General features: G+C 36.4%; 1 long non-coding RNA gene across 1 annotated transcript; it reads right to left on the bottom strand.

The window, feature by feature from the left end:
• Window positions 1-26,523, bottom strand: LOC120596945 (uncharacterized). Its single transcript, XR_005651273.1, has 5 exons — window positions 26,034-26,523; window positions 9,020-9,994; window positions 7,051-7,211; window positions 6,050-6,191; window positions 1-270 (listed from the first exon to the last, which is right to left on the bottom strand). It is a non-coding gene; the product is annotated as an uncharacterized LOC120596945 (long non-coding RNA).
• Window positions 26,524-27,001: the final 478 nt, after the last annotated feature.

The raw sequence follows: 27,001 nt of genomic DNA, 5'->3' as shown, positions 1-27,001 counted from the left end.
TTAAGTATTTGGGGGGATGGAATATCAACCACATGGAAGATAATCAGAGGACTTTGCTAAACAGTACAAATCATCACAAGCAATATTAATTTTGTCAGGGGTAGAAGACTTATAAAAGGCAAATGTCCTCAGATGTACTGTGATTAGCTAAAATCGTGTCTGTCTTCGGCACACCCCCTCCAATCCTGTTGACTCACGGTCCATGACTTGACAGTGTGATTTGGAGATGTTTGTGTCAAGCCAGTTTAATGCTACCAAGTCTTCTGTCACCTGTGTGTTGATGTCAGTACATTTGCCACAGAATTCCATTAAAAGTCATTGAATTCGATTGAAAAAAACCTAGTTTCCAATTCTGGCTCTGTCATTTTTGTGACTTTGAACAAATCCCTTAACTTCTCTGTAGTTTAACAATCTGACAAATAAAATAGCAGTAAGTTCTTCTCACTGGGCTTAGACAAGGCTTAGCTGAGGGCTTTGAAAAGCTCTTGAAAATGGTAAAGTGCTACATGTTAGCTGGTCTCTTACACCTATGCGTCTCCAGCCAATATCAGCCACCACTTAACAGTCTTGGGAAAACTAGTCTGCGGTAAAGCTAAATACCACATTCTCCCAGTAGACTGACCTCGAGGCAACAATTAAGAGTTGTTGAGTTGCTTTTTTTAATCATATTCCCCTCCTTTTCCAGAGTCTTGGATTTCAGTAGAAATCCCTTGACTAAGAGTTTATCTGACAGGCAGAAAACCAGAGCAGGAAAAATAATGTGAAAAAACAATATTAAAACACACAAATTTCTTCAAGGTGAATTAGAATATTTTACGCTTTTAAAGCTTCTATAAATTATTTTCTTTCCTTATTTTATCTTTTACCTTTTTTAAAAAATTAGTTTTAAAAATATTTAAAATATTTTCTATGTAAGAAAGAGAGTATAATGAATAAAGATATAGAAATAAAAATATAAACATCTGTAAAAACACCATGCAGCTTAATAAAAAGAATGTCACCACTGTGTTTAGAGCCCCCTACCTGTCTATTTCTTCTCAATCATAAGCACTTACTTTCCTACCACCACCCTAAACTTTATAGTAATCACTTTCTTGCTCTGCTCTATAGTCCTACTACCCAAGGATGCATCTCCGAATCATATAATTTAGGTTTTTATGGATTTATTGGCATCTTATTTAGTTTTGAGGACTATTTTAAGGATTTTCTGTAAATAGAATCATATTATGTATACATTCTTCTTGTCTTGCTTTTTTTGGTTTGACGTTATGTGTGAAAGTCATTCATTTTGTTTCATGTAGCTGTGGTTTATGACTACGAACTGTAGAATAACATTCTTTTGTAAGTATACTACATATTTAATATGTCATTATCCTGCTGATGGACATTTGGATTTTTTCCAGTTTATGCCTATTAGTAACAACAACGTTTTAAAAAAGTTTCTGCACTTGTCCTCACGTGCAATAGTTTCATTCCTTTGCAGTGGTCACGCTCAGTCAAAGGCTGTGCACATCTTCAGCTTTACAAGATAATACCAGACTGTTTTCAAAAATAATTCTACTAATTGGTAATTCATACTAATTCATTTAAAAAAAAAAAAAGCCTTTGTTTTTTCTCTATGTGCTATCACGTCGACTTCTGCTTTTACCTTAAGCTAGACTAAGAAAAATTCCTGACTCTAATTTCAATGACTTGTTTCTCTGACATAGCTTTGGGACGTGGTCTAAATGAAATATTGTTGGTAATCCAGGTGTTTTTATAAGACTGGCCAGTGTATTAGTTTCCTAGGGATGCCGTAAGAAATTACCAGAGACTGGGGGACTGAAAACAATAGGAATTTATTTTTTCACAGTTCTGGAGGTGGCAAGTCCAAAACCAAAGTGTCATTGGGCAATGCTCTCTCTGAAGACTCTAGAGGAGACTCTTTTTTTGCTTCTTTCTAGCTGCTGCTTGTGTTCCAGCAATCCTTGGTTTATAGCTATATCACTCTAATCTCTGCCTCTCTCTTTCATGTGGCTCCTTCTTTGTGTCTCTGTGTTTTCCCTCCTCTTATAAAGATACCAGACATTGAATTTAGGGCTCACTCTAAATCCAAGATGCTTTCTTCTTGAGATCCTTAAGTAAGTAATTGCATCTGCAAAGACCCTATTTCCAAATAAGATCACATTCCCAGATATTGAGGGTAAGAATTTCAACGTATCTTTTTGGAGGACACATTCAAACCACTTTGGTCTGCAGCGAGGGAAGGAAAGAGGAAGGAAGGGGCAAAATGATTAGTTTGTGAAACAATTACTACAGATACTATACAATTTTTGATTGCTTATGATGTTAACATTTCCCAAAGGAGAGCAGTTAAAGATCTGCCCACTCAAAATAACACACCTGCTTCAAAAAAAAATCATTCTTTGATTCTATTAGTTTGCTTTTAAAGACAGGCAAATAGTTAAGAGAAACAGGTCAGGGTTCTGCAGAGGTCACATAGAGCATAAATGCCCTATCTTTGCACCTGAGTCCTCCAGTGAACCCCACAATCCAGACAACAGAGGGAGAATTCAGAAGTTGTCCACAAAAGAACCATTTTTTAAAGGGATGCTCTGATTTTGTGTTCTTTGAATTCCTATTTTTAGTGCCATAAAAACGAAAGTTATTGAATATAAAAACTCGTCTACATAAGATTTTTCTTTTCTTAAAAGCCTTGGTCTGCGTTAGTTTATGATTTAGCAAGAGGGATCTTATTTTGGGAAAGAAGAGCATCTCTAGTTGCAGGAACCAAACCCAGCCTTCCCCTTCCCCAGCCACAGTGCCTGTGTTCTACCTTTAGAGACAGAGTTCTCACTGTGGGTTCCACTGATGGCTGTGGGAGCACCCTGTTGAAACTCAAAGGTCTCAAATGGAGAGGGGGTGGGAAGGGAAGAGGGCATTGAACAAATTTCAGACATTGCTACTTGAGACATAGGCTAACAGATAATATCTTACAATGTATGATTTGTACTTTTTGTCTGCTGTCTAAAAATTTTTGCCTTTCTCAAGAGTATAGAGACTTTATTCTTATGAGATTTTTAAAAACATTTCACAGTCAGGTTTTACATTTAGGTCTGTAATCTATTTTAAGTCAATAGTTTTTATGCTGTGATGTAAGAGATGATGATCTTTTAAAAATACAGATTTTTGCCACAGGGTATTATTTATAAATATTTCTATATGTAACTAACTGTATCTGTATTAAGCTAATATAGATAACAGGAGTTCCTGCTATCTACAATTTCAATTCGTTACCATATGGTTTATTCTAGCTATTGGTAGGGAAATATAACTTTGATCCTCAACATGTAAGAAAAAGAGAGGAAGATACACATATTTTAATTTAATAGCTAATAGTATGGGTTTTTTTTAATGCAGAGAAGTACAAAGAAGAAAATAAGAGTTGGACTATAACTTCCTGGCTCAGATAACACAGTTGGTATTTTTATAAAATGAAATTAATAATGTATTAGGTTACAAAATATAAAAAGGTACAAAAAGGAATAAAATGAAAATAAAATTATTTTGCTTTGCCATGACCCCAACTCTCAGGCTTTCTCCAGACTGTAACTGATTTACGGTTTCTTATATCTCTTACAGTGGAGAGGGCATTGCGTATACTGGCATCTCTCTCTCCTTTTCTTATATATTTCTGTCTTTATCTTATAGCAAAAAGATCATATTAAATATACTATGTACACTTTGCTTTATTCACTTACATTATGAGTCATTTTTACTTAACTCATTCTCTTTAATGACTTTATACTGTTTTATTATGTTTTTGTCCTATAATTTCTTTAATTCCTATTGGCTGACTCTGATTGTATCCAGTTTTATTTTTTTACAAAGAATACTACAATGAACACCCATATGTGTGAAGACACAGTCACACACACACACACACACACACACACACAATTATATAAAATTTTCATGTATATCCTGGGAAGTTCTTCGCAGTAAACTTATTTGGGTGTGCGCAGTAAGATTATTGGCTCAAAAAGTATATGTATTTTACATTTTGATAGATATTTGCAAAATTTCTTATAGTAAAATTATATGAAATTATTATCTCACTTAAAATGTGCAAAAACTTATATTTCCAAGATCTTTGATAGTACAAGATAAACTCAAACTTTTAATTTTCTGTCTTTCTGAAAAGTAAACATGGTATCTTGTTAATGTTCAATTGACATCTAAATTAATAAATGAGCCAAACATCTTTCGTACGCTAACTGGTTAATTCTATAAATCTCTTCTTTACATTCTTTTTCTACTTTTCCTACTGCGTAGTATGTCATGTCTCTATTGGGTTGATTTAAATAAGCTATTTGTAGATAGAAAAACATAGTCTTTTATTGTTCATAAATATGGCAAAGATGTTTTTCCTTGCTCTTTTGAGGTTGTGTTTTCGTACAGAGATTTTAAGTTTTTCCATTAGGTTTCATCTCAAAAAAATTTCCTAATCATGTAACCAAGCACCTTCCAAGGAGTACCTTCATTTTTTTTCTTTAAAGTTATATGTCTCTCTGTTGGTAAAGAATCTGCTTCCATTCAAAGATAGCTTAATATTCTTTCATCAGAGGAGAGGTGAGAAATGAGAACAGTTTCTCTCACCCAGGTGGAGGGCTGGATCCAGAGTGTTTGGTTGCCTTGGATGAAGCACTGTTTATTTCCTTACTTTTCCCTGTTTCCCAATTAATTTGGGGGAAAAAAAAAAGCCTGAAATAGATACTAAGAGAGAGGAAGGATATTTTTCTTTCATTTTTAAATTTAAAACTTATTCTATATATGATATTAAATTCACTTTAAGATTCTTAATTCTAAACTCTGGACACATTATTTTGTGTCCAGAGTTTAGATGTATGTGTTTAAGATACAAGTCACTTTCTGTATGATTTTTCTTCATTAAACCAGTTTTAGTTTGGGACATTTTTATTTACATGACACTTTTACCTTTGCCACTTGAAGAGGTTTGAGGAAACTGCAGAGAGCAGGTTTATCTTATGAAACCTTTGGTAAAGAAATCATAGAAGAAGATATCAAGATTCCTAGACTTTACTTCCTCAGCCATTGTTGTTATGAAAGACTGACAACAATTTTTGAGATGTTAATAGAACTTCAGAGGTTACCGAAGTAAGATTTTTAACCAGATGATTACATGAAGGGAAGATCACTGTTTTTCACAAGAGAGCAGAGAAATCCACGGAGTCTCACGACTGCTTTGCAGCTAGCCAACCCTCAGCCATGTACTCGCATTGCAGGCTCGTTAGGAACTCTTTGGGGCCCTGGCAGCACTTCTGGTTTTTCCTTATACACTGCCTTGCTGGCTTGGGTTTCTGTGTCATGAAACACCAACAGTTATTTAGTCAGGCTCTCTACCCAGCTTCAGGCCTGGGGAAGGGCTTTACACAAACCTCCTCTTTAGCTAGAGAAGTCAGTCTCCAATTACAACTTCCTAGCAGTCTGCAAAATCTATAATTTGCCTAAGGTGAGCAGTTAAATGACTCTTCTCAGAGGGAAGTTAGGTTTAGTACCTTCACCCTCTCTCCTCTAAATCTTCAGAACCCAATGGAATAGAAACAGAACACGATTTTTAATATGAACCAGCTATTTTATATGAGCTTTGGGGTAACTTGAAAATAGTTGTGACTTCTGTAGCTCCTAATCTCCATCAGCACTGACTCTGAGCATAATTTCCAAATAAGCAAAATATTTCTTTGGATTCTTCCCATCTCCTCTTCTAACTTAGCCCCTATTGGCCTCTGGTGTCCTCAGGCATGACTGAACTAAGTTCCTACTCAAATGTGCTGTTTCCCATACTCAGAGTTTCCCAAGCTCCAAAATTGACTTCTTCCTTCTTCCCATCAGAGATTATTACCAAAGTCTCCATTTCTTTCTCTCTCTCTCTCTCTCTCTCTCTCTCTCTCTCTCTCTTTTTTAAATTGAGCTGTGGTTGACTTGGTATTGAAATTTTCTTCTTTTCCCTCTAGCTTTGCATTCCATTCATTTTGCTATTCTTACTTACAGTTAGGGATGAGTAGAGAATGAGCGCGTGACCCTAAGTATGTTCTATAATTGGCTCTTTTTTAATGTCTGAGATGACTTGGTGAAACAGGAGGGAGCAGCTTGGGGTGCACAGTGGGATCTGCAGTGGTCACCCTGCGAAACTGGAAGAGACATGGTCTAGTCTACTGGAAGGTCAACACTATGAGGACAGGGTTTTTGCACTTTGTTCACTGCTCTATCCCCAGCACCTGGAATAAGGCTTAGCATGTGTAGGTGGCTCTGCAAACACTTATCAAATGAATGAATGAATAAATGAATGAATGAATGATTTGTTTGTCCTTGCTTACCAAATAGCCAGGCCTCCCTATATCCCAATGTCACTCAACCTTTAGGCCTAGTTTTCTCATCCCAGAACCTGGAGAGCCACTAAGTATTCCGGGTGTTCTATAAACTTTTCATGTTAGTGTAGCCTCATAGTTAGCAGTGCCACCTTACAGCGTTATTTAGAGGATGCATAGCAAGTCCTCAGTAAATGTTAACTTTTAAAATTATAATTATCATTAATTTAGTATTTATATGTTATGAAGACTTTATTTGTTTTAGAGCAGTTTAAGGTTCAAAGCAAAACTGAGGAAAGATGCAGAGATTTTCCACATAGACCCTGCCCCTACGCATGCATAGTCTCCCTGACTATCAACATCCCACCAGAGTGGTACATTTGTTACAAGTGATGAACCTACACTGATACGTCATTATCATACAAAGTCCACATTTTATATTACAGTTCATTCATGGAGTTGTTAATTATTATTTTTAACAAGTTTATTGATAACAAAAATCCCATTCAGAATTATCACTCGAGTGTTTATAATATCAAAATAGGAAAAAAATATTTTCTATACTGATTGATTTCCAAATCAGGGAAAATGAGAAATGGTATCTTTTAGTTGCCTATTGCATCATAACAAATCTCTTCAAAATGAAGTGGCTTTACATAATGATAATCATTCATTAACTCACAGTTTCTGTGGGTTAGGTTGTGGCTTGGTTGGTTGATTCTGGCTCAGGGTCCCATGGAGGTTGAAGTTAGGTACTGCTGAGTGTTAGCCAGGGCTGTTGTCCAGAGTATCCATGCACTTGTGTCCTCTCCACATGGCCCGGGCTTCCTGATAACATGGTGGCTGAGTTCCAAGGGCAGCATTAAGACGGAAAGAGAGGGAGAAAAGCAGAGAGAGATGCAGGATATGGATTGCTCTTTATGACTCAACTTCGGAAGACATACAGCACCATTTCTACCACATTTTATTGGTCAAAGAGTTTACAAAGATCTCCTCAAGTTCAAGAGGAGGAAATGATGAGCCTACATCCTGATGGAGGAATACTAACATTTCATCATAAGAAAATCATGTGGAATGGGATATAAATAAGTATCGATGTGCCTGATTTTAAACAATACAATCTTCCATAAGATATGCCTCCAGTTGCAGCATGCTGGCATGCATGCATGAACACACACACAAATGCACCCACAGGTTCTGACGTTGGTGAGGTTAGGCCTAACTAAGGTTCATCATTTTAGATTTCAATTAGCGAAGAATTATGAGGGTCCTTCTGTAATGTTTGCCTATGGGGATGAGAACTGCTGTGTGCAACTGCTTACAAAGCATTCATTGAATTACAGTCTGATACCATTTGAGGGATGTTTAAAGAAGAAGGAGTCTAGGAGTCAAAATTGAAAGTGCAAATTGCAAATGCTTCCCTTCTAGAGTGATAGGGCTGTAAATACCGAGGCCGTTTCTGATAAATAACAAATAGAAATGCTCCAGAATCAATGAGAGGTGTTAGCACCAGGGAAAAACAGCATCTTAAATCCTTACGCTAACAATTAAATCAGACACTTTTGACATTTGATCTGAGACACTCCTGGCAGTGCTTTATTCTTCATGGCATGATTTAGAAATCCACAGCAGGTGACAAGCAGATTTGGGGGGCTCATCGGTTTGGCTTTCTCAACACTCTCTCCAAACATAATTCAGTATATTTTATTCAAGCCAGTTTCATATTTTTTGAGAAAAGGCAATTGGTGAAAATGAGCGGGTTTCCAGAGATATATGTCATGGCAAAAAAAAAAAAATTGACCTGCTCAATAGCAGTTGAATATTAACACAATAAAAAAAAATGATTTATTTATAAGACCCCAAGGACATTCAGTTACAGTCTGTGAGTCAAGAAATCTCTGCCTGGGAGAGTCTGAAGCCTTAGGCGTTACCCACCTCACCATATGGTGTGCTTATTCAAGTAGAGGGAAAAAAATTTTCCTGTGATCATTGTAACTGGGAAGATAGCTCAGCTGCTAAACAAATAATCAAATGGAATTTTAAGGGTCTCATTTCTCTGAAGTGTTCTAAATGCTATAAACCTGCAAGAATATAAGTCCTAGATTGATACTCTTAGACCATTGCCCTGCCCTAAGTGGATCGTGACATGGTTTATTGGAGAAACTGACACTAAGAGCAGCCACTACTCCCCATTTCCAAGAGGCAGTACTGCCAGTCTAGCCGAGCAACTGAAAGTGGGGGCAGCCAGGCCGGCAGAGGCTCTGAAACAGGCTGTGGTGTCAGAGCAGGGTCTAAATCCTGATTTACTCGCCTATTAGCTGAGCAACTTTGATGGGTCCCTAGACCTCTCTGAGCCTCAGTTTTAACATTGATAAAATGGGGATGATGGTACCTATCACATGTGTTCAGGACCTAGCAGTGTCAGCCCCAAATAAGTGGTAGCAATTAAAGCTATTGGTGGTCTCTGGTTCTCCTCACCACACCATCTGTTGTTATCTAGAGAAAGGCCAAAGATTTACAATGAGGACTATAGCCAATTACAGAAGTCCTATAAAGTAACCCTACCAGGAATCTGATGGTGAGGGTCTGGGATATATAGACCATGATGTAAACACTGCCAGGCATGCAAATAAACTTAACCACCAGCATACCTTTCAGGTGGCCACCCTTGTTCCAATCTATGAAGAACTGGCACCCAGGCTTGTCCCTGGGATTTTAGGAGAATGAGAGCAGATCTTGATGCACGATTCTGTGTCCTTGACTTCTACAGTCCATTGTGCTCACTGTTAGGGCCAGGCATGTGCTCTGTGACTTAGCAATACATTTGTCAGAAAGCTTGATTCACTCCTGTGGGATTCTAGGGAGGGTAAGAAGAAGGCAGCTCTAGGTGAATACTTCACCATCCAGATGGAAGGAAGGGAAAAGCAAGTCCCAGACCCATATCTGCTCTTCTCCACACTCTCCTCTTAGCTATAATTGCAACTCTTTGTTTAGGGGAAGTGAGCAGTGAGAGCAGCACACGAGAAAATCTCTCGATGTCCACAGCAATAGTCTGGGAGACTGGAGAAAAATTCTCAACCCTAAGTCTTATCTCTTGACCTTTGGGCTCTATGCAGCCATCAGACTGGAAGCTCAAATTTTCCCACTTTCAGCCCTTAGAGTAAAAGCCAACCTTTGGTGATTGCACAGCTCCCAAGATTCTTGGATTTCTCTTTGTTTTTTTTTTTATGCCCATAACATCCTACTTTCACGATGGCTCAGAAGGTTTTTGTTTTGTTTTGTTTACAAATTATCCAGAAATTTAGTTGACTTTATCAGGAAACGTCTTAAAGGTGTTTAAAATACACAAAAATAGAAGTGTTCTGTACTAAGTACAGTCCATCATGATTCGAATATTCAGACATCTTAAAGAATGCAGTCCCTGAGATGGAATCCAGCAATTACTGACTCATGAAGCACAAGCCGCTTGTTCCACAACTGTCCTGTGCCCTTTGTAATATTGACCTCCTTGTTTGACATTCTTCTCCAAGACTTGAAAAGAATGAGACTTTTTTCATACTTCTTTCCTTAGATAGGGGATAGTGGGTCAGCTGCATATTTATGATGGGAAGTGCCTGGAAAAAAGACTGAGAAAACAATTCTCTAATTAGATGATCTTTAAATGATTCAAAATTAGGCCAAGAAATAATGCAATGGAATGGTGAAAACAAGGTGAAACAGAGCTTAGGAATGTTGCATCCTCTTCTTGTCCCCTTGAACAATGTTTTCTCTATGGGCCACCCAACTTTTACATGTATGAGGCATTACAATCACATATATTTGTACAATTGCACCACCTTTAATTCTTTATGCAAATGCTTAGTCTACAACCTTATGACTAAACTTTCTATGGAGAACTTCTGAACACTTACTCTTTTTTCAGTATTTCATCAGCTCTAAATCTAGATGGCCTCCTTCATTTTCTAGCAATTTATTGTGCTACAACAACTTCTTGCATCAATGAAAATTTATTGGTCATAGTGTTTAAGAACACAAATTTGGGCCCCAAATCTGTATTGAAAATCAGTGAAAATAGTTATGGCATATTAGTGAAATATGTTAATGAAAATAATTATGGCATAACTCATCATATTTTGAGGAGATTAAATAAGGCAACACATATAAAATGTTTAGTTCATGTCCTAATACAACGCTTTTACCTTTACTATTCTTTACCAGCCTTAAGTGCAAAGAAGTCTTTGTGTTTTCCATGGAATCTATGTATTTATGTATGTATGTATGTATGTATGTATTCATTTATTCATTCATTCATTCATTCATTCAAATTTATTGGGGTGATATTGGTTAATACAATTAAATAGATTTCAAGTATACAATTCTATAATACATGATCTATATACTGCATTGTTTCTTTACCACCTAAAGTTAAATTTCCTTCTATCACCATATATTTTGACCATTTGACACCCTTGACCTTTATCTACCTTCTTAGAGCAGTGTTTATGTGATACCAGCTCCAGAGTGACAGAGATTTTTATCTGTTTCATTCTTCTCTGCAACACTGGTCCTGCTACAGCACAAGGCACAGGGTAGACACTCAATAAATGTCTATTACATTAATGAATAAGTGAACAAGTTACAGAGCATCAAAAAATATGAATGGACTATGATGTTAGACATTAAGTAATAGAAAATAAATAATGAGAGTTTTACTATGGGTGACCAAGCTCTATTTCAAAAATAAATTAACCCTTTTTGAGAATTTTACAGAATTTAATATTCATTTAGTCTAACAGTCATCACTTTTTATAATTTAAAATACTAAAGATATACAATGTTAGAATTAAAAAACTTTATTCCTAGTAATTAGTATTCATTGACTTCTCATTTGAATTGTGTTTTGTAATGTTCTTTGTTGAGAAAATTCTAAGTATGTAATTTTGATTTTGATTACAGAGTAGCAAATATCTACAATATACTGAAATGGACAAATGATCATGAACAGAAAGTTTTTAATATTCTGATAATACGAGACACTAGTTCCAGATTGAGACAGAAAAGACACATTTTACAATTTGATTTCTACTTATATTTCTAAAATTTGTTGTCTGCCTTATAGAAGTGAGTTTTCCAGGACTGAAAATTATTGTTTTCTATTATGAACTATGGCAATTTGTTGTCTGCCTTGTAGAAGTGAGTTTCCCAGGACTGAAAATTATTGTTTTCTATTATGAACTAGATTCATTATATATATTAGTAAAATTCTTTAATCACAAAATTTATTTGACATCGTTTAAATTTTTAAAGCTAGTGGAGGAAACATTGTGACATGAGTTAGTTATAGTTAGACAGTCAATTATTTTATGGGGAACACACTTATATAAGCCAAAAAATAACCATAAAATGGCGTACTAGGTCAGAGATGCATCTCATTTCCTCTCCATTTGGGGAGCCACCAAAGAAAGTCCTTAATGCATTGGAAAATACCTTTTTTTTTTTTTCTTTTTGCAATTCATAAAAACAGTAAGTAATTGAGGCTTGAAAATTAGAATGCATACTGAAAATTTTTGGTTTATTTTTTTCTATGTTCCAATTGTGAAGTGTGGGAGAATTCGAAGAGTGTCCTAGAGAGATTTTAAATATTGTGTAAATGAGCCTGGAAAGCAATCTTGTTTATTGAGTATGTACTATGTGTCTGATAGTGCAGCACTTACCCTACTTCTTCTCTTCCATCTACTCCCCTTAAGTCTCAAAAGATTGACACACGATTCATTCTAAGGCCCTGAGGACAAGGACCTGGTTTTATTACACTTTGTACCCCCACACGTAGCCTAGCACATTCTTTGTCAAACTACTCGTGTACTAAATATTTGTAGCTCTAGAATCTTAGTTCCGAATGGAGATAGCAAAGACACAGCCACAGATGTCCTTCAAGTTCAATCAACAGAGAAAAAGAGTAAGACTGTCTAGATGATCCCTTCACCCTTGCTTTTCAGTAGAAATTGAAAGTGACTATATGGGCAAATTTTTATAAATTGCTTCTTTTAAACTTCCTGTAAAAGAAGAAATAAATCCATGAGCATAATAGAAGAAAAGTTGTTATTGAACTAATTGTATTAATGTCTCCAAATAATAATATCTAACATTTACTGCCTGCTTATTTAACAAACATGTTCTAAGTGCTTTACAAGAATTAACATTTAATCTCAAAAGGACCTCACAAGAAAGGTCCCATTATTTTTATTTTACAGACCAGGAAATTAAGGCATAGAAAGGTGCTTTAGTTTGCTCACAGTTACATAGAGATTGAGCCTAGATTCAACCCCTACCAGTCTGGCTTCCAGCTCCATGCTCAGCTCTTCCTGTACTACACTGACTTTCTGTGTGGTCATTAAATGTTAGTTTGTCCATCTTTCTCCCACAAATATGCTGAATCTTGATTTTTGGGGTTGTCTTTAGTTTAGCTCTATCTCTTAGAACTTCAATAGTTATAGAATATAAATATTAATTACCTCTTTAATGCTCTCATCACTTTAGCATTGCAAGCTCTCCTTCGCTCTGAACACTGAGTATATTATTTTGCTTTTGTTCTCTAAAAGAATATGACTGGCTTTTTAAAGTGTGCACACACATGAGTGTCCATAAAGAAATAACAATCTTGTTGTCTCTGTGGGTCCTTGTGGCCCTTGTGTCTCTTCCTGCTGAATTTGTGCTCTCCAATCATTCTGTATTTTCTATCAGTGATTTTCAGTCGTGCCCTATGGTTTCTTGCCTAGCACCCCTGCCGACTAAATCAAACTTGTTTTTGACAGATAATTTGTATAATTTATTGGCATGTAGGAGTCTCAAAAGTATTTTTGTATTTTTGTAAACTGGACAGTGATGGGCCAGAAATTTATTCTCCTAGCTCCACAGCGATCACTGTGTGACTCCCACCATGATTAGGTTGGAGGAAGTGTGACTGTTGTGTTTGACTCTCACACAGATTGCTGTTAATCCATTCTGAAATAATTATAATAACCTGCTGATATGAAGTGTACTCTGTTGAGTGGGTGGCAAATCTGTTTCTAAACATATTTCATTGAGTAGATTCCTAGCCGGGTTTATATTTCTTAACTACTCTTTATAGTAAACATCATCCCATAATGATTGCATTTGCTTGTCAGTAGTAAAAGTTTTTGTGTTTGTGTGTTTGAGAGTAAACATAAAAGTACATATCTACTTTTATTTTTGTTTCTAATATATCATCTGAGATTCACGCATCTTGACAGTATCAGTGATGCAGAGTGATATATAATCAAAACACTAAATAATGATTTTAATAATTTCACGGAAATACCTGGTTATTTAATTCATTTATATAATAATTAAATTTTTTTAATTATTTGGATAATTGCAATTCCCCATGGTACAACTCTAGGTCTAGAAAAAAAGAAAGTGTGAATTTGGGAGACATACATGCAGATATATTGTCAGTGATTGATAAGTAGCATGTATTAAATTAACAACATCAACATAGTAATTTACCATATCCTTCAGGTCTTAAAATGCTTAACTTGAATGTTTCTTCCTGATTATTTTTTCCAAAATTTTGGAAGATATAGATGACATGATGTTTGGTCAGTGTGGTATCTAATCACTTCAAAATTATATACACAAGCAGTGGTTTTGTGGTTTTATGAAAGGTTTGGAACAATAAAAAAATCTAGACCAATCATGATTCTTGAAAATGATCTTTACGTATATTCTCTCTGCTGCCAGAACTTCAGATATGTGACATAAAGCAAAAGGCCCTATAGAGCTTCTGGTTACCATCAGGCTTGTGGAATTTCAATGGAAACCAGGAACAGTTCTTAATATTTTATAAACATATTTAACTTCCTACAATTTGTTTTTTCAGAAGGTATGCATATTATTTCCTATCTGATTTTCCTCAGACTATAGCAGTAAAATTCTGAAAATGAGAAAGGTCTATAATATTTATCCCAGTTCTCTCCTCTAAGCAAGTCCAGCTGCCCACGTGACAGGCCCACTTGGCTGATGCCCAGTGATGTCAGAGCGCTCACAAACCAAAATAGGTCTCTTAATTCCTCCTCCAACCCCCACTGAAATTTATTCTTATTCTGGGCCTCCACAGCTGAAAAAAGGATACTGATATCCACATAGATGCCAAGCCAGAAACCTCATTTTAGTATTTTTGTTCAGGTATAGTGTGCAGAGCATAAAAGAACATGAAATGTAGGCATCTGGAGTACACAGCTTAAGAAACGTCTATTTATAAATACACTTGTGATCACTTTCAAGATGCCAGAAGTTTCCTTTGTGACCCTCTGGGAGTCATTATTCCTTCTTTGTCATACCTAAACCTTCTTCAAGTCCTCACTATTTTTTCTCCATAATTTATCTTGAGCCTTTTCACGTCTCTCTATCTCTACTCTTCTTACCACAATCATCAATCACCTGGACTACTCCAGTAATTTGTCTCCCCACTTCTACTTTTGCTAATTCATGAGAAAGGATTTTTTTTTTTTTCCAGAAAAATGGATCGTGGAAGATCCCTGAGCCAAATATCACTCTGAGAAAAGCAATTTCTTCTTAGGATATCCCTGGAGAAGAATTCGGCTAACACAAGTCAGTTTCTCTCCTGGTTGACTCATGTCCTTTGAACCCATAGCCCATCTCATTCCATTGGGTCTAGCACTAACTTGGGGAAGAATTTTGGAGACACCTCACTGATGTGTTCTGGAATTCCTATAGAATCAGTGGATAACCTAAGTCCTGGAACACGATGGCATTCTGAAGATAGGGGATAGAATGGAGTGAAAAGTCTTAAAAGAGATGGAAATCTTTTTAGAAAGAGTATGAAATTGAATTTTATGAGAAATGATTTTGAATTCTGAATTCTGTTTTTTTCTTTTGCATTAAAATTCACTTCTGACAGTCCCAAGCTATGATAAAAATGTAAATACTGTAACCTGGTATTTTTTGTGCTTTGAAAAAATCAAGGAAGATACAGAGTCAATATTTAGCACCTAGCTGTATTAGGCAGAATGGCAGCAAGCTGGAGCAGGGCTGTGACATAGAAAGAGGTATCCAGCAAAGACATTTAGAGAAGCAGATCAGAGCGAAAGCTGGCAAATCACTACAGGATGGATTTGTCTAACATGTCGCCATTCCTTAGGGGTTGCAAAAATACAAGGGAGAGAAAGCTGACATTTCATGGCTGAACAGGACAGGGCACATTCTGCGTCAGAATGCATTAAATAGATGAGTGATCCCTGAAGCCTAGAGAACTTGGAGAAATTTGGGTTACACTCCTTAGGTCACATGGCTTAAATTTCTCTCACTTAGACATTCTTACCTCAAAAAAGACCTTGGCTCAGAAAAATCCACTGTATTTTGTGCTAAAAGCTTCTTGTTCAAAAAGTATAAAGAAAAAAAAAAACTGGCTGAATTAACTGGATCAATCAGATACATTTTGAATTAACTTAAATCAATTTTCTTTCCTCAAAATGCCTGTCAATGAAGGAAATGAGACATTTAATGAACATGCAGAAGGATAGTGTAAGAAAAGGGTTTTTGGCCCCCGTGCTCTGTCAGAGTGTATGAGAGTGACAGGGCTGGGTCTTTTGGAGTCAGAGAATTACACAAATGGACTGAATGTTTAGGGTGTGGGGTAGTGAAGATTGGAGAATGAGAAGTGAGATACTGCCAAGAAGAAATTCTGCTGACTTTATAATTTTGCTTTTGCTACATCTAATCATCTTTAAATGAGTCAGTGATGTAATTGGATGCAGTTGTTAAAATAGCTCAAATAGAATCACTCTGCCATATTTGAATGTTTCAGAGGAGTGGGAGAGAAGATTTATAATATGTGGCTTGACTCCCTCACGCTACTGGTGGAGTCTGCTCAATAAGTTTGACATGAATTCTGAATAATAAGGATGGGGTTGTTTTTCTGGTTTTGTCAGATAATTAACCAAAATCTTCTGTTTATTTCATGGAGTATTATGCCTTGGTCTAAGAATAAATACTTAAGGTATTTCTTTCTAAATAGAAATACCTATGTGTGTTGTTGCTAAAATATGAACTCAGTGAAAACAGGATTAACTCTAAGTTCATGGTTTAGAACAGCAGCCAACATTCATCAGGGGATCCTTATGTGCCAGGCTCTGTGTAAGAACACTATCTGCATATTTTATGTCATTCTCACTACAATCCTTTGAGGTGGGTGTCATCACTACCTTTATTCTACAGATTAAGAAAGAGATACTCCAAGAGGTTGGGCACTTCCCTAACCAACCCAAGTCCTCACTGCTAGTAAAGAGTCAGGCCAGAAATTGAGTAGGTCTGTATGAGTCCAAGTCCCCACGCTATCCACTAGGTCTTACTGCTGCTGTGAATCAGCACTAGTAGCCATCACTCCTATTATTTATCGTGGGTATGTAGTAAATAATTGAGAAAACAAGATGGCCTTTAGTGTTGGGAATATTAAGCAAGTGGATTGTAGCTCATTCACAGTCTTACATGGTCAATCCCAATTTTGATACCTAATTGTATTGAGATGTGGAACAGTCACCTAAGCCTCGAATCAGCACCCCTGGTAGCAGTCCTGGCTCCTGCTCTGAGTTCTCAGACAAATCATTTAAGCTCCCTGGGCCTAAGTATCCATTTCCTCTGTGATTTAAAGTGATTACATATTTTATAAAAAATAAAATTTCCAGCCCTAACATTCCAAGAGTCTACAAGTCATATGAGAATATGAATCTCCTCTCCGTTCCCCGCCCCGCCTTATAACACATGGAATTAATTCCTAACATGTACTATGACAAATTCTGATGCAGCCTGCCTAATAATTTAGTGCAAGACTGATGTAGGTCTTATAAATGGACTTGGGCCAAAAAAAAAAAAAAAAAAAAAAAAAATGTACCAGCTGGCTACTTGGCAGCAAAAGAACTCACAAAAAGGTAGACAAGAAAACATTTTTCTACTGTTGTTCCAGTACGTCTCTGATGTCCTTCTCTCATGGATCATCTCAAGGAACAGACCTCCAGGATTTTTAGATAGAATCCACATCCTGGCTGGTCACTGTGGCCAGTCCTCTGTTAGCAATTCCCCCAGGTAAGAATGTTTGCCAAGAAATGTGTGGCGTAATCTCCGTGTGTATGTGTTTGTTTTTTTATAAATACCTTTATAAATTCTGAGATATGAGGCCTGATTCTCTCATAGATAGGGTTGCTGGAAAAAAATACAGGCTGTCAAGTTAAATTTGAATTTCAGATTAACTAGGAATAAATGGAATGTTCCACAAATTACATGGAACATACTTATAGTAAAAGATTATTTTGTTTTGTTAACTGGGTGTCCTATTTTTTTTTTTTTAAAGGGCAACCCTATTCAGGGAAGGAAGAATATTTTATTTAGATTTTGGGATGGGATTGAGGTCAAAGGTATTATGAATTGGAACACCAACAATTTTAGACTCATATTTATTTCTTTGCCCATTTTAATACTCTGGTATGAGACATCTTCCAGGCTACCAATGTATTTTCAGTGGGTGTACTTGTGTTTAACTTTCTCAGATTATAAGTCTCTCATTTTTAAAGGAAAAAAAAAAAACCCATATACAACATGCAACTCATTTATGAAATCAAAGAGATCTTAACCATTGATATGAGAACTTCTGAAGGAGGCAGCATATTTTAGCCCACATCTGTGACTGTGCTCTTTGAACTAATTGAGAAATAGTGTATGCTGGAAGGCTTTAATCACAAAATATGTTTCCCCTTAAGGGTGATTTGTCTAATTGACTCTAAAAATGCTTTTTCTCTGTTTCAGAAAACTTTTTCCCATTTCCCACCTTTCCCATACCCCCAAAGCTGATGCTACACTAAGTTCACCGACCTCTATTTGGAATTCTGTCTTTAATCTAAACAAGGTTTCAGACCTGAATTCAGCTTGAATGAAGGGATTTCACCTTTCTGGGCTGCAGTTCCCTTTTCTAGACAATGTGTTGGAAGAGATCATCTTTGAGGTTTCACAGTTTATCATTCACTGAGCCAAATGCGGAAATAGGAAGAGAGTAAATCAAGAAAGTAAAATACATGGTTCAGTTATAGCTTCATTTTAAGGTTCTCCTTTCCCAGGCCCTTTAACTATGGTGAGACTAGGTTGCTCAACAAAATATATATTTCCCCATTCAATGATAAACACCTTCTGAATCCCAAAGTATTTAATATTTTGCTATGAGAATATAAAATGTAACTATAATATTAGAGTTCAAATAGACATTTTATCCATATGGTCCTAAATATCTAGAGTTTGAATGTATTTTAATGTTTCAGTAACATGTTCAGGCTAATGTTTGGGAAAGGGAAGGTGAAATCCATGATGTCATACAAATGAACAGAGAAACTAGTTCAGGTAACTATTAAATACAGAGAGCCAGATGATTGGTTAGGTCAGGAAGCAAATGAATCATATAGATTCATATTTTCATGTCATTGAAAAATGATGCATATGGGAGGATTGTGTGCAATCTGTTCTCAGACAAAGTTCTTTCTAGCCTCACAACCTTCATTACCCTTCACACTGCAGATAGGACAGTGATGTCACAGCAGGATGCTGCAGAAAAACAGGTGAAAGCAAACACTGATGTCTTCCTCCATTTAACAGTCAAACCTCAAAGGAAAGAGAAGGTGTGGTCTCTCACTTCCTTTCAAAGCGTGAAATCAAGATTATCTCATTATATATCCCATAAATCTATGGTGGTGAGAAAACAGATTTGGATTTCAAACTCAAAGGCACATGTTTAAGACCTTTGCAAAAATAGTTAAAGGCACACAACGACCCCTAGAAATAAAGATCCAATATTGCTACATCTATAGCAATGATTTGAAGCTCACGTTTTATCTAAAACTTTGCAAATATTTATTAGCTTAAAAGTGCATTACTAGAGAGATCACTGTTTTGCAGAAATTCAATATGACATTTAAAATGTAAACCATTAACACTAACAGTTCTATCTGGTGGACTCTGAAATATTCCTTTAAAAAAAAAGTACATAGAGTATATTTGATTTGACTCTCTCAGGAGGAAGAAGAGGAACAAAATCCATGGGGAAGATGGGCAGCAAAAGAGAGTAGCTCTGAGAGGTTAAAAAGTCATCCCTCTGGGCCCTGCTGGGTCTTTGAAGTCTCTTCATTGAGATTTGCCTAATTTTTCACTTCTTCTCTCTTCCCTTCCTTCACTGAAAAGAACTAACAATTGATCTAAAAGGGATAAAACTTGCCACATCAAAAGGGAGAAAAAAAAAACCTCTGGGCCATTTCAAGAATAATTTATCAATTAGTAGGTGAATATTTGTTGTAATAATCATTAGTTTTTAGTATCTCTTGATTATTTCTTTGAGAAAGACAAGTTTAAAAAAAAAACAGGAAAATGGTTGACTTTCAAATAAGTGTGTTCCTACTTATAAAAAATGCTATTTTTTGTTTAATAGCATTCTAAATATGTACCTGATGTAGATTTTAGTAAAAAAAAATATGTACCTGATGTAGATTTTAGTAAAAAAAAGAAGAAAAAGAAAAAAAAAACAATTCAATGAAAAATAACTTTCTGGTATCTGACTTTAAGTTTATGTTGAATTTTTGTCTCTCTTTTCAAGATAATCCCTCTTCGCATTCCCCACATTTTAATCTAATTAACGTAAGGAAAAAAAACGAAAAGAAAAACAATAACATTGTATTTTGCTTTCTGAATCTTTTTGGGTACTGATTGCAGAGCTCAATACTTCATGAGGAAGCAGTGTTTCTTCAACATTGTCACCAATTAGCTCTGTTAAAGGGATGAAATTATAAATATTCAATATTAGCAGAATTTTTCTAAGGGAAAGATAGCTCTTAAATTCTTCCTGAAACTATGGTCATTTCAAAAGAATTTTATTTGCAAGTTTACCGTTTGGCATGGTATTGAACTTTTAAAGTATAGACCTGTTTATTCTTTATTAGTTAAGCCAGCCATGAATATATACTGATAAAATCCCAAAACATCCAGTATGAACCTAATAGAAGAAAAATCATGGCATTAAACTGTCTTTATTGTATTTTTATTCAGTGTTCCTGAGTACCAGTATTTGTTGAGAAAATTCTGAGGTTATACCTAAGGAGAACAATGTAATGGTTTGATAAGTAAGAGATACTGAAATGAAATAAGTAGAAATTAAGTATTTTAAACTGATAATGTTAATAAATCAAAACAAAAAAGATAGCCAAGCCTGCAAGAAATTTATAGGTATAGATTTATTTCTATTTTAAACACAATCTTATTCTACTGATTGATAGATAGGATAATCCTTTTAAAAAGCTGCTAGAGAAATAATTATATTAGTTCTATACCAGCTAAATGAAGTGAAAAACAAATAGTTATCAATTTGAATCAAACCACCCTATCTTTCTTCTCCAAAAATAAAAACAAAAGCAAAATAAGCATGCACACAAAAAAAAACATATTAAGACCTCCATCATCAAACATTCCAGATGACAGATATTTTAGAGGGTTCAGTTCTTGTTGCTGTTTTAATAGGAAAATAAATGACTCTTAAAATAAAAATAAATGCTTTGTTTCTTGTAAAAGCATGCCTGTGAAGCTGAGAAGAAAGCTAGTGGCTAATTTCAATAAACATACAAATATTTCATATGCATTTTCATTTGCTTTCTTGCAATAAATTCAGGCGAAAGAATATGAAGTTGGCATAAAAGCCTGATGGGAAACTAGATTTCCATTTTTAGGTTACTTTATTCATTTTTTTCTCTTGGTAATTATTTGAAAATTCACTTTTGCAGTTTACACTGAAAATCTATTAAGAGAATATGGACTGTTAGCATCCTCTTGCAGTGCTATATCTTCTCTTTGCTATCCAACCATGGTTTCTCTAACTCTCTTACACTCTTCCGAACAAAAAGAGGTAGGACTAAACTTGAGGGTATTTTTTTGTCTCTTATAAAACTGACCCAAGAAATTTTCTGAATATACATAATAGGTCATTGGAAATTCAGTTTGGATGGTTATGATTCCCATCTTTGGGACATCTTCTGAAACACTCACTACCTGGACTTTAAGGCCCAAATTATCTCTGTCTGCCATTCTAATAATTCCGGTAACTTACATAATGAGGACATAGGCCTTTCTCTCCTAATCTCGTTATTTTCTAGGCCATAGAAGTCTGCCACTCTGACATAAGTGAGTCATAGCTTCGTATACAGTTTGATCTTGCTCTGGCTTCAAACAGTGAGCAGCATGTCAAATATCCTGGAGGCACAAGTTCTTGTTTCTCTGGAAGGCTAGGGTACAAAACAAGTCATGCCTCAAGTCTCTTCTTATGAATCCCTGCTTTTTAACTACCTCCATTTCCCACAAACAAATTAGAGAAATTAGAAACAAGATTATACCCCATTTTGGAACTAAAATTGGCTTTTCCCTACAAATTCCTTTCTTTTCTTCCCTCCAGATGTTAGCATCCTGTGTTTATTGTGCTTCATTGCTGTGTCCCTCCCAATTCATTAAAAAGGCAAATGTTTGGAAGCAAATCCAGTGTAAATATTGGAAGGATTCCTGGTTTTAATTGAGATACATTGACTTAGCTTTCACAAGTTTAAGGAATGCATTTTGATATTTTCCTTTTCCTATTCCCTGAAGACTCTATCTAAACCACATGCATACACTCAGTTGAGAAAATGGGTCTGTGCTCAAGCAGGAAAAGTCAAATAAAAGGAGAATGGGGTTCTTGAAAAGCATACCACTCCATAACTTTACTGATTTCAGAATGGCTTTAGGACCCTGGGACTGAAAAAAAAAATGTTTGTTTTTTTCTGATTGCAAAAGTAATACATGCCCATGAAGAGAATTTCAAAAATGAAGGAAAATATAAATTTATGAACAATCTTACCACTAGAGAAAAACACTCTTGAAATATAGTTATTTCTCACATATAATGCAGTAATCGTAATTACTCTGGAAACATAATTTTGTATCCAGTTTATTTTTTTTCCTCTTAATGCCTGATGATGAGCCTTACCCATGCATACTCTGCAAACACATATAAATCATGGATAGGTGTTCTAGCATCCATTGAGCCAAGCTAGAAACTTTAATAATCGACTCTTTTACTGAAGGAAAAAAAAATTCATACATATATACACTCCTCAAAAGCCCTTTCAGATACTTAAGCCAATTTGATCCTCAACAGATCAAGAAAGATACTATTTTCATCTCCATGTCACAGATGAGAAACTGAGTCCCAGAGGGATCTGGACCAGTGCCCAAGGGGATTTCTCCATTACACATGGTGTTAGAGGTAACCAAAGGTAAGTAGATTTTTGCCCACAGGTAAAAATTGAACCAAGGGCCATTCCCAATCTCTTTCTGTAACGATCCCCGCTTCTGTTAGATCCTTCCTCTGATCTAAACTTGGATGTCATCTTTCAGGCATCCCTCTCTCTTATCCCAATATCGAATATCAAACAGCCAGGAAAAGTAGCCATTTGTTGACCATAGAAAAATGACCAGTTCCGTGGCCTGAAGTCTGTAATCAGACCCTGCCACCTCTATCTACCCACTATACACATGAAGAAAGTTTCTCCCAAAGTGTGGACTGTGTTTCCTCCACAACAGAATCACTTGTAATGATCATTAAAAGATAGATGTCTGGCAACAGTATGGTGGTTGTGAGAGAGCAAGGGAGTAGGGGGAGATCGAAGAAAGTAAAGGAGGCCAAATTCATGGTGATGAAAGGAGACTTGACTTTGGGTGGTGAGCACACAATGCAATATACAGAGGATGTATTATAGAATTGTATACTTGAAACATATAATTTTATTAATAAATTTTGCCACAAAACATTTAATTTAAAAAAGATGGAACATCTGCAAGTTCAATACCATGTCAAACTGTAAACATTCAAATGAAAATAAACTTTTACGTTATTGATGATTTTTAAGTATGAGAACCTCAGCTACACTCTATGCAAACTGAACTGTTCTCAGTATACTGCCTACATTCCCCCCTACCGTGCTTTTTTTTTCAGATCTTTACTTTGATACAGAGAACTCCTCCCTTTGCTTTCCAAATGTTCAGATCCTGCTGACCCCTCAAGGCCTGGCTGAGATGCTACCTCTGTGAGTCCCGCTTCCCTAGCAGCCTCTCCCTTCTCTGAGCTCCTGTGCACTTACTGCTTATTACAGGGACTAGCCTTACTCTCCTACTGTGTTTCAGAAACTGCATTTGTCAAAGTAATTCTGTCAGGGATCCTTTAAAGCACCTGTGAAACTTAGGGCAACCTTTTTCATCTGGAAGAATTATGGAGTCTCTACGCACGCTCCAGAGTCCACATCTGCACGCATTTGGTCATTCTCTCTGGGTACATAGACATTAATTTGGAGTTTTTGCCAAATCTACTAGATACCCAAATCTAGATTCTTCATGAAGAAGTAATGGCTTGTATGCTACTTCTACTCAAAGACTTCTCATGAATGTTTGAAGAAAATAAAAAGATACAAGACTATCAAAGCAAACCTAATATTGTGCCCCTTTTGGCAGTCAAATTAGGCAGTGTTCTGTGGAGTAAGTCACCAAGGCTGTACTGAGATTTCCGGGCCAGATGTCATGGGCTGCGGGAAAAATGGTAAGTGGTGTATAAAGGACACTGCATAGCTTACAGTACAGATCACAAGTTCAAATTTATACAGAAGCCAAGCAGATAATGTAAATGAATTTTAAGTGCTACATAGTTCCAGTCACTTGTGCTTAGCAACAGACTTACAGAGGAGACATGATGATCTAGAGAACGCATGCCCTGTGCAGAGTGGAATCAATTCCAACTGATGGGCATCATGCAAGAATGCAGGCCTAGTGCTACTGAACATTTTCAAGAGACACCATAAATTGATTTTTATGGGATAGCCTCTGATTTTTTTTTTAACATTGACCATTAATTCAAATTTAAAGTACTGCATAGGCCAAATACATCTACACGTCATTTGTTTCACACAGTACAATACCAATTGTGGCATAAACCAGGATTTCACTACTGTCTCTCCCTGAATCATGAGTCAACATTTGAAAGTCAGCACACTCTATTTAGAGAGTCTGAGGAACACAGAGCAGGGCAGGGCTGTCATTCCAGTCAGAAAAGAAAAGAATAAAACACAGCATTCTGGAAGGCCCTAGAGTTGACTATTTCAGAAACTCTGAGGGAGGTTTCAAGCCAATTATAGATGCTATCCGTGGGACCTGATTACTCATTCACAGACCTCGAGAAGAAGAGACAGGATGTGATAGTGGTGGTGATGGTAGTGGCGGTGGTGGTGGTGGCACTAGTTTGTCTCTATTCAATAGATCAGGGTGGGTATGTTGCTTTGTCAAAGCTCATCTCTCACCAAGTGTGAGTAATTGAGGATCTGCATGCTGCTTCCAATATCAGAAGTACAGGCCCGTGGGAACCAGTTTACACCAAGCCAGGGGGGAGTCCTGAGGTGGCCTTGACACCTTTCAGCTTCCAGCTGTGACTTTAGGACTACAACTGTATTTTGTAGCTTTGATGAGAAAATTACAGTTAACAATTAGAGCACTGTTAGTATTTTATTTTATAATTTGATTGACACACATAAACATTGTTTGTCAGTATAAGAGATGTGCATTTACTAATGTCTTGGTTACATTCGTGAAAGGAAGTGCTTTGTGGGTCTGTTAAGCCCCAGGAATCCCAACAAAGGAGAGAGAGGAATTGGTTTAAGTTTGTTTGATGTCTGTAATTAGAGGTTATTGCAGGAATTCTTGTACTCCTAAGGGTTATCACCTCAGTGTTTCTGTGACCACATCTGGAGGCAGCTATAATTTGCACAAGGTCAGTCAAATTTGTGCTCTAAGTAGTGGTGAGATTAGGTGATGTGTATAGTGAGCGCAGTTAAGTTTGTATGTAGTGTTCCTTTGTAAAAGAGGTCTGTTCACAGCATCTGACCTCCTCATGAGGCAGTTTGCCTAAGTTCAGGGATCCCTTTTTTTAAGTTCCTTATTAAAATATTGCTAACGGACAATACTATATTAGTTTCAGGCATACACCATAGTTATTCAACATTTATATACTTAAAGAAGTGATCACCATGATAAGTCCAGCAACCATCTGACTATATTCTCTATCAGGGGTTCCCTTGAAGGCAATTATTTTGAGGGTTTACAGCATTTTAATAGCACTCTCTACTGTTTAGATATATACCGATTTTTAATATCATATTTATTTATTACTAACATCTATTCGAAGCAAGCATGCAATTTATTTTATTCTAGAGCAAATCAGGAAATCAAGACACAATTGCTGTCATCCAGTCTTTTTTTTTTCTTCAGAGAACAATAACTCCATGAGGCTGGCCTGAAGTCACTCAGTCTTTGAGTTTGTCCTTACTTAAGTAGTTGAAGGTATTCTAGTTACTTTTAAGATTTTTCTGAAGTCATTATTTAGATCTTTCCAAAGAGATTTTTCTCCTACTTGGCAGCAGATGACACACATCCTTCACAGACATGTTACTGTTCCCGATGGACTGGTTCAGCCTGCACACAGTCAGGGCACCAGCTTCTCTCTCTGGAATTCTTAAAAACAATACAAGGTCTTACTCTCGTGCCACTCCACAGCTGGGCTGAATCCCAGAAGCTGAGCCTCTCACCTCCTTGTTGCCCCAACCTAATCTTCCAGATGAGGAGCACAGAGCAGGGCAGGGCTGTCCTGGCAGCTGGAGGGCATCCCAGGATCTGACGCAGTGGCCTTGGTGCCTGGGTTAAGCAAACCTCAGCTTCCTCATTCCATTTCTAAACAGGGTGTGCCCCGCATGACATGCCAGGATGACATAGCACTTAGTTGAGTTAAATTGAGTAGCCGACCAAATCACAGGCATTCCTATGGTGAAAAGATCGGCTCTTTATTGCCCCACCTCATAAACCAGAGGAGAATGCTGTCTGAGCCAAGAAAAAAGTATAAGAGAGAGCCAACATAGCCTAGCAGTTGCTATGACCTGACTTGCATTTTACACACTTGAATCATCCAGATATTAACCAAACAATTCTTAAATATCTATTTTATTCACTGTTGCCTAAATGATTAATGAGACTGAGGATATATTTTTTTAAAAAATAAAATGTGTTTTAATAAAAATCTTTACTAAACAAAAATTAAAATTTTAATGATGTATAATAATAAAAAGTAAAAGTTTATTTGAAATTTTATTTTTAATCTAATTAGAAAATTCTCAAAAGAAAATTCATATTCCTTAATTATGTTCTCGGCAGAGCATCTAGTTAAGCAACAGCATTAACCAGTGAGTGAACAGACATCACAGAGCAGGGGTCCTCAGTAGAGTTGAAATAACCTCATCTTGCACCTCTCACCTTCAACAGGAGAGCCACTGTGTTCGCTTTATAGCATTTAAGGCCCTGGCAGCAAATTGGCCAACTTGGTTTGTTTCCTTGGCCTCATCTGCAGGCCTGCCACATTTTTCACAGAGGGTGGAAAAGAGGAAGCTCATGTTCCCTTGGACACTTGGGGTGGCCAGGGCTCAGAGCCCACCTTTCTCTGTGGGTGAGAGGAA

This window comes from Pteropus medius, unplaced genomic scaffold (genome assembly GCF_902729225.1).
Source record: "Pteropus medius unplaced genomic scaffold, Ma_sr-lr_union100, whole genome shotgun sequence".
In the NCBI taxonomy this organism is placed as follows: Eukaryota; Metazoa; Chordata; class Mammalia; order Chiroptera; family Pteropodidae; genus Pteropus; species Pteropus medius.
Note: the sequence above shows the minus strand (reverse complement) of the source record. Positions and strands in the feature narration are given on the sequence as shown.